Here is an 8,802-nt window from a genome sequence, read left to right as displayed (position 1 = left end):
AATTATTTAAACTTTGTCCCTATCTGCTAAAACAGATATTTTGACTTGGCCTTCCAAAGCGTTGGGATTACAGGCATGAGCCACCACAACCAGGTCTACCTTATTATTTTAAATTTTTATTTATTTTTATTATTTATTTATTTATTTTTTTTGAGACGGAATTTCACTCTTGTTGCCCAGGCTGGAGTCCAATGGCGTGATCTTGGCTTACTGCAACCTCTGCCTCCCGGATTCAAACGATTCTCCTGTCTCAGCCTCCCGAGTAGCTTGGATGACAGGGGCATGTCACCATGCCCGGCTAATTTCTGTATTTTCAGTAGAGACGGGTTTTCATCATATTGGTCAGGCTGGTCTCGAACTCCTGACCTCAGGTGATCCACCCACCTCCGCCTCCTAAAGTGCTAGGATTACAGGCATGAGCCACCACACCTGGCCTTATTATTATTATTATTTTTTAAAAGAACTATGACAACTAGTTATGTACTTAGCATTTCTCTCTCTCCAAATTTGTGAGTTCCTTGAAAACTGTGTCATAGCCATAGTATCTAGGACAGAAGCTGGTACGTAATATACTGATTCTTAATGGTTGAAAAATGGTCTGAGAAGGATCTGAAGTGTACTGTTACAAGCAAGTGAGTCTGATATAAAATTGGGGTGATTGAGCCTGGGGGTTGAGGCTGCAGTGAGCCAAGACTGCACCACTGTACTCCAGACTGGGCAACAGAGCAAGACGCTGTCTCAAAAATAAAAAGAAATAAAAGTATTGAATCAAATATGACAAAAAATAAAATAAAATTGGGGGATTATCTAGCAATTAATGTGAAAATTATAGACTCAGCTTGATCCCATCCTTTGCCAGATGAGCAAACCAAAGCCTGGAATAGCTGAGGGATTTCTTCAAAGTTATCTAGCTAGTTAATGGCCAGAATCAAGACTAGAACCTTGAAACTCCCATCAAACCAGTCCAGAGGCCAATCCACTATATTGGTCTGCCTTTCAGATCTCAGTGATTTAGTATGTATCTCCACTATCCCACTGAAGTTTGCTATTGTTGGTTACCAACCACTTTTCTGTTGCTAAATCCAGTGAATGCTTTCTAGTTCTTGATATACTGGGCCTATTTGTGGTCTCTGACTCTGTTGACTCCTCTCCATCTTGCTTGCTTGGCTTCAGAGGCATTAGGCTCACCTAGTTCTCCTTTTGTCTCTGGCCATTCCTCCTCAGACTTCTTTTTGGGCTTCTGATCATCTGCACCTCCTTTTAAAGTTAGTGCTCCCCAGGGGCCCTATCCTTGCCTCTCCTTATTATGTCTTCTGTATTTTCTCCCTGATTGATCTCATCCATGCCTCGGGCTTAAATTACCAATTATAAATTTATTTCTTCCAAATCTATTTTAACTCAACCTCTTTCCTCATTCATAGACCTGTATAGTTTGAGTGTTTATTGGACATTTTTCTCCAGACGTGGAGGTTCCCTCCATCAGGTCACAGTCATATTGCCATAGTCTCTGAAGGTGCTGAATTGTCCCCTTCGTTTCCAGGTAACGGAGAAAGCTGCAGGAAACCAACTATTATCTTTATTACTGACTGTATTAATTTCCTACTGCTGTTGTAACAAGTTAGCACAAACCTGGTACCTTAAAACATACAAGTTTATTATCTTGCAGTTCTAGAAGTCAGAAGTCCTAAAATCAACGTGTTGGCAGGGTTGTATTCCTAGGGTGCTAGAGAAGAATCCATTTCCTTGCCTTCTCCAGCTTCTACAATTTGCTTGCATTCCTTGGGTCCATCTTGAAAGCCAACAGTATAGCATCTTCAAATCTGTCTGACCTCTGCTTGCATCATCACATCTTCTCTGACTCTGACCCTCCTGCCTCCAGCCCAGTCAGACAATCCAACATAATCTCTCTAGATGCATCATTTAGTCATATCTGCAAAGTCCCTTTTGCCACATAATATAACATATTCACAAGTTCTGAGTATCAGGGTGTGGTCATCTTTTTTTTTTTTTTTTGGTGTGTGTGTGTGGGATTATTATTCTGTGTAACACAGCTGACAAAGCTGGTATTAAATATCACCTGTGGACTGACAGCTTCCTAATGCCAAACTCTGGAATTAAACACATATACTTTCTTTGTAGCCTTGGACTAGGCACCCTTGTCCCTACCCATAGGCCCTGCTCCAGGAGAAATGGAAAAGAACATCAGGATAGTTCCCTGAAGATTGTTATCTTTTAAGAGAAAAAGAATGGGATAGATGTCACATGTCTAGTTTCTCCCATTTAAGTTCACCAACCAGGAAGTCACTCCTCTAGGGAAGAGTGAATTGGGGACAGGTACAGTGAGAAGCCACGAGAGTATTACACTAATAGATGTCATTCCATATGGAAGGAAGACATTGTGAATGGAGAGTAAATGTTTCCCCAACAAACATATCCATATTTGAACTCATCATCATACTCCACATATCTGGTCACCCTCCTAAAGAATGTCACCATCACTATCCATAATAGTAACTTAGACACCTGTGGATAATCAAGACTCATGTAGCTTGCCATCTTGCTAAATGTTACCACTGTCTACCTCAGCACTCATGCTAGAAACCTGGCCTACTCATTTATCCCCCCTCAGTGCTGTGAATTCTACCATCTTAATGGCGCTAACATCTATCCCCTCCTCTATTCCCACTGCCAATGCCTTAATGTTCTTATCACTTGTCTGGAGTACTGCAATGGCCTAAAAATGGGTCTCCCTGCCCCAAGCCTTGCTTTTCCTGACCATTTTCACTTCTTACTTTTACTCCTGAAGCTGCTTTTGCCTGGACTTAAGTCCTTCCCAATCTGTCTCCTCCAACACCCGCACGGGTGATCCCCTACCTTGCTCCAGCGCCGGGGATAACTGACTCTCCTATATCAGCTAGAGTCAGACCTGCACCCGGATTTCTAGGACTCTTATCTATCTAGATAGATAAATTTATTTTTTGAGACAGTGTCTTGCTCTCACTGCAGAGGCTGGAGTGCAGCGGCGTTCAAGTGCAATCTTGAACTCCCCAGGTTCAAGCGATCCTCCCACCTCAGCCTCCCGAGTATCTGTGACTACAGGCGCGCGCCATCATGCCCATCTAGTTTTTGTCTTTTTTGTAAAGACGGGGTTTCACTATGTTACCCATGCTGGTCTCCAACTCTTGAGCTCAAGCGATCCGCCCACCTCGGCCTCCCAAAGTGCTGGGATTACAGGCGTGAGCCACCAAGTCAAATAGGCTTTATACTTACAAAGTACCTTTGCATACCTTATTTCATTTTCACCTCACAATTCTCCAGCGTAGGCTGGACCGGTATTATTATGCCCATTTACAGAGAGAGGAAACTGAGAGTCAAGGCTGGGCCAGTCATACCCTGCTGCGAAGTTAACGAGCGTCACTTAGCAGCCTCGACATTAACCGCGCTCTCAGCCCTTTCCGGTCCTACTCCTTGGAGAACCTTCCTGCACCTCCAAGAACTTGCCGATAGGGTCTGCGGCGGTCCGGACAAGGTCACTCCACAGGCGCCCAGGACCTTCCCATCCGTAGTGACGCGCGCCGGTGACGCCATACAGTGACGTGCGGTGACGCGACTTACCCCGGAGCCAGGTGCCGGCAGGGCAGCCACACCCTGGGGCCCCCTGCTCTGGAGGGGCAGCGGTTAGAGCCGGTGCGTTAAAGCCGCCAAAGCCGCCTCAGGCGACTTTCTAGGCCTGCACCCCGGGACCCAGCAGCCCGCGGTCGATCGGTTGCTAAGTGACGCCACCGCGCAGTCGCGCGTGCGCGGCCACGGCGGAGTGCGTGAAAGCGGACGCGCGCCGCGGCAGCCGGGGCGGCGGCGAGGACGGCGGCCACGGCAGCGGCGAAGGGGGCGGTGGCGAAGAGGGGGGTGCGGAGCGGGCGGAAGAGGCGTCTGTGCCGGCTGCTAGGTCGCAGAGGAACATCTTTGGGGTGAGTAGCCGGGTCCTTGCAGGGGAGGTGGGGCCTGGCCGTACCTGCTGCGCGGACCCGGGGCTCGGGGACGCGCGCCCCCGCCGTATCCGCGCGCACCGCTCCCCGCCCCTCCGCCGCTTTTCCCGGGGGCGGGGAAGGAGCTGGGACGGGGCCTGAAGAGGGTCAGTTTCTGGGCCCGGGTGCCCTGGAGAGCGTAGCCGAGGGCCGGGGAGGGCTCGCAGTCCACGAAGGTGTAGTAGGAAGTAGACGTCTCGGGGGTTCGGGGTGGCTCTACCAGCCTCCCTAAGAGAGGAGTTCGAATCAGGAGCAGCCCAGGTTCACTAGCAGCCTCGTATCCTGTCTGAGACGACGTTGCCTGGGACTGAGAGGAGGCGAAACCCGTGACCCCGGGGTGGGGGTTCGGAAAGTTTGGGACTGCTGGGGCCCGCATCTCCCCTGTCCTGGCCAGCCTCTGAGTAGGAGCTGGTTGTTATGGAGAGAGTTGTGAATCAGTGCCTGCGTGCGGCGTCAGACACACCCACGTCCTAGGGAGGGCGACCTGTCAGTATATATCCGGGGCAGCCAACTTGTTGCCTAGAGTTTCTAACTTCACACGTGTGTGCATGTGTTTCCTTGGCGTTTTAGTACATTGTTGCTACAGAGTTTGAGACCAAGGTGCTGATAGGCATCCTCATTTGTTACTTCCTCATAGACTCAAATATCTTGCTGTATTTCCCAGAACCGTGTTGTGCTTTTGTTATTAGTAGGTCCAAGGAAGTATGGAAGCATGTTTTGTTTGTTTTTCGTAAAGGCAGTACAGGTTGCTATTTTCTGGGCAGAAAATAGGGATTCTGTTCACTGTGTGGGCTGGAAAGTGTTGATGATGGGAGAACCCAGAGTGTAAAGGTGTAGCTCATCCTCAGCCCAGTGCTCTCTTCTCAGTGCTCTGGACTCTATAATGGGTAGATGTATGGGGTTGTGGTTACCATATTTAGGAGCGAGGAGTATTGGAGACAGGGAAGAAGCCAGTGTTTTCTTTCTGTTGATTAAGGCAATGTGTAGAACCAGTGAAAAGATAGACTGTACTGAAATGTAATGTTTTGTGCAAGAGGATTGAGGAAAATAAGTTCAAGGTTCTCATTTAGGTCTAAAATTCTTTGATTCCGTTTCATAACTGAGGAGCTATAAAGTATGTTACCTCTTGGAACCAGTCATAACCTTGCTTTGTAACACTTACTAGATTACTCGGAATTCAAAGTGTCTTCCTCCTTGCACTGCAGTAGCTTTTAGGACAGGAATCATCTGTGTTTTCCTTCTTGACCTATGTCTAGCACATAGGAAAAACGTGCCTGCCACAGAGTAGGCATGCAATGGATATTTGTTATATAGCACACTATGCTCAAGTGGTGTATCTATATATAGAAAGCATTTAGTTCAGTCCATTAAGTACTTAATAAATGTGCCTCCCTCTGCCCAGTATCATGATAGGTGTGGGAGGAGGATTATGGAGTGACATAGAAGACCTTTTTTTTTCCTTTGAGAGCAGTAGTCTAGCTAGGAGATATATAAAATAATTATAAAACCAAGTTAAGTAGCATGTAGCCAGTGCTCTTTGAGGACTATAAATGTGGTAGGAAATCAGAAAAGATAGGATGTGTAGGCTGAGTTAGGGAACTCTTTGAAAGAGGTAAGATTTGACTTGCTCTCTGAAAGAAGTGTAAAATTTGAATTAAATAAACCAGGGACTAAGGAAATAATAATGTGAATTTGGTTGTTGGAGGATATACCAAGACAACTTTTATGTCTGGTAACTGGAGCAGAACGTCTCTTATAGGGGAATACTGGAGAGAGATGGCTTAGCAGGTTGGGAAGGCAAAGTGTTAAGGACTAAGGCGGGCTTATCAGCATCCCACTGTTAACAAGATAGAACCTTCTTGTAAGGTGGGATAGAGGTTGTATTAATCAGAGTATAGTCTTTGACAAGAATAAGTGTTATCCTTACTTGAAAGTAAAGGGTATTACTCTTGAACCAATATCAGGTTGTTAATGTACTTTTGATTTGAATTACGAATTAGAATCGATGCTTCACTAATGTGCATGTATTTTAGGTAGTCAGTGGTGCATGTCTTCATTTCTAAAATCTACCTGATGTACTTGGGCCGTTATTTTGGAAATTGACTGAAATGATGTACCAGTAGTCATCCAGTCACACTCAGTGACATAGTTTTGCTTGGGAATATCTCTCTGAGGTTTGTCTTTACTGCTGATCCTGTAAAAAATACAAATGTTAGTTGGGAAAGGAGTCTTTCTGATGAACGATGCTTAAAAATATGGACAAGGCCGGGTGCGGTGGCTCAAGCCTGTAATCCCAGCACTTTGGGAGGCCGAGACGGGCGGATCACGAGGTCAGGAGATCGAGACCATCCTGGCTAACACGGTGAAACCCCGTCTCTACTAAAAAATACAAAAAAATTAGCTGGGCGAGGTGGCGGACGCCTGTAGTCCCAGCTACTCGGGAGGCTGAGGCAGGAGAATGGCGTGAACCCGGGAGGCGGAGCTTGCAGTGAGCTGAGATCTGGCCACAGCACTCCAGCCTGGGTGGCAGAGCGAGACTCCGTCTCAAAAAAAAAAAAAATGGACAAAAGAGATTTTTGAATAATTAAAGACACTGCTGCTGAATATTGAACCCTTGGTCTTTATTTGTAACATCTTCTGTTATGTGAAAATTCTTTTATAATGGTGTGTAAACCTGAAGTTGAATTGCTAACCAAGATGTGTAAAGTTACAACTGCAAATGCTGCATTATTTAACAACTCAGCAAATATTTACTGGGTGCTGGCTATGGCTAGACACTTTGTTGGGTGCTAGGAAGACGAAGTGGTTAAGACACAGAATATCCTCAGCATACTAAGTGTTCATCAGAAGAGATAAACCACTAACCATTATATGCTGTGACAAATTAAATCACTTTTGGAATGAATAATGTGCTGGGGGAGTAGAGCACTTTGGCTGGAGAAAAATTTGATAGGGAACATGCTGAAAAGAAGGGGATGGAGTTTAGCTCTGAGGGTTAAATAAAATTTTGACACATGTGGAGGGGGAAGAGAGCATTCCAGGCAGTGGGGCCAACATAAGCAAAGTTACTGAAGATTAAAATTAAATGGCACTTTTGGAAATATCTTGAGTTGTTTCTTGTGGGCAAGAGAGAGGGAAGAGGGCTGAACTCAAGAACCCATTCCTGAGATTATGAACCCATTCCTGCTATAATGGCATTAATCCATTCATGAAGGCCTAATCACTTCTTATTGCATGGCAGAAGTGATGAGGCAGGAAGCTATTTTTGAAGCCAAATTTTAAGGGGGTCTTCTACTTCATCTTAAAAAGTCGAGACTCATTCCATCCATTGGAAGTGGAGAGCCATAGAAGGTAGAGTAATCAGAAAGTTGACAGTGCATGTGCAGATTGCATTAAGAGTGGAGAGGCAGGGAGACTAGAATGTAGGTGAGAAATGTTGGACAATGGGTATGGATAGATTTTGGAGACATTTTTAGATGTTAAAATCTCTACATTTATGACCAGCTAAAGGTAAGGGAGAGTGAGAAATCAAAGATAATATATCTAGTTTGAGCAATTGTTTGCTTATGATGACATTAAGTTAGAAATCACAGGAAGAGGGACAGGTTTGAAGAGGAGAGAAGAAATAATGGCAGTGTTAATTCTGAGGTTTCTGTGGGGAGTTTAAAAAGAGAGATCTACTAAGTAACTGGAAATTCTACTTCAGAGTTTATGAGATGGTTAGGGACAATTGTAATATAGATGACCGCTAAGGTTATGGGAGTAGCAACCTTCTAGGAGGCATGTTAGTATAGTAGTTAACTTAGTGGACTTTGGAGTTAGGAAGATGGCAGGTCAGATCTCTGTTATGTTCTTTATTGGTTGGCTGACCTTGGGCAAGTTATATAACTTCTCTAAGCCTAGGCTTCTTATCTGAATTAAAGAATTGTAGTGGAAATTAAGACAGGTACTATGTGCACAGTGATTAACACAATGCCTGTCTTATAAATGCTTAATATAATAAATGGCAGCTGTTGCTGTTATTGTTAGTAGTAGTAATAGGTGTAGAGATAGTAGATGAGGGCCCAACCCCAGAAAAATGAAGAGTGAGAACTGGAAAAGATGGTGAATGGAACTTTTGGACATTTAAATCAGTATTTAAACTTGGATCAGTTCTTGTCTTAGTTTGTTTTGTGCTGCTATTTCATATTTTATGTTTCATAATAGCAGCACAAAACTAAGACAAGAACTGATCTAAGTTTAATTTATAAAGAACAGGCTGGTTAATTTATAAAGAACAGAAATTTATTTCCTCATGGTTCTGGAGGCTGGGAAGTCCAAGATCAATGTGCCAGTATCTGGTGAGGGCCTTCTTGCTGTGTGATAACGTGGCAGAAGACATCAACATCACATGGGTAAGAGAGAGAGGGAAGGGGGCTGAACTCATAGTGTGAACCTATTCCCACTCTGTTGGCATTCATTCATTCATGAGAAAAGAGTCTTCATGGCCTAATCACTGAAGATCCCACCACTCACTACTGTTGCACTGGGGAATCAAGTCTCCTCTAACACATGGAGGACACATGCAAACTGTAGTAGTTCTAAAATTTGAAAATGCATTAGGAAGAGCTGGAGGTGACCAGGTGTGGTGGCTCATACCTGTAATGCCAGCACTTTGGGAGGCTAAGGCGGGTGGATCACTTGAGGTCAGGAGTTTGAGACTAGCCTGGCCAACATGGTGAAACCCTGTCTCTACTAAAAATACAAAAATTAGCTGGGTGTGGTGGCACACACCTGT

The 8,802-nt window shown here is 44.9% G+C and overlaps 1 protein-coding gene across 1 annotated transcript in view; it reads left to right on the top strand.

Moving 5' to 3' along the window:
• The first annotated feature begins 3,843 nt into the window (after positions 1–3,843).
• The window catches only part of BTBD9 (BTB domain containing 9), a 500,126-nt gene continuing 495,167 nt past the window's right edge, over positions 3,844–8,802 (top strand). Inside the window, exon 1 of the mRNA XM_033217041.1 lies at positions 3,844–3,968. The gene's annotated coding sequence lies outside the window, so the exon portion shown is untranslated. The remainder of the gene's footprint in view (positions 3,969–8,802) is intronic.

Source organism: Trachypithecus francoisi, unplaced genomic scaffold (genome assembly GCF_009764315.1).
Source record: "Trachypithecus francoisi isolate TF-2019V2 unplaced genomic scaffold, Tfra_2.0 Lachesis_group10, whole genome shotgun sequence".
Classification (NCBI taxonomy): Eukaryota; Metazoa; Chordata; class Mammalia; order Primates; family Cercopithecidae; genus Trachypithecus; species Trachypithecus francoisi.
The sequence above is the reverse complement of the archived record's forward strand: the minus strand, read 5'-3'. Positions and strand labels throughout refer to the sequence as shown.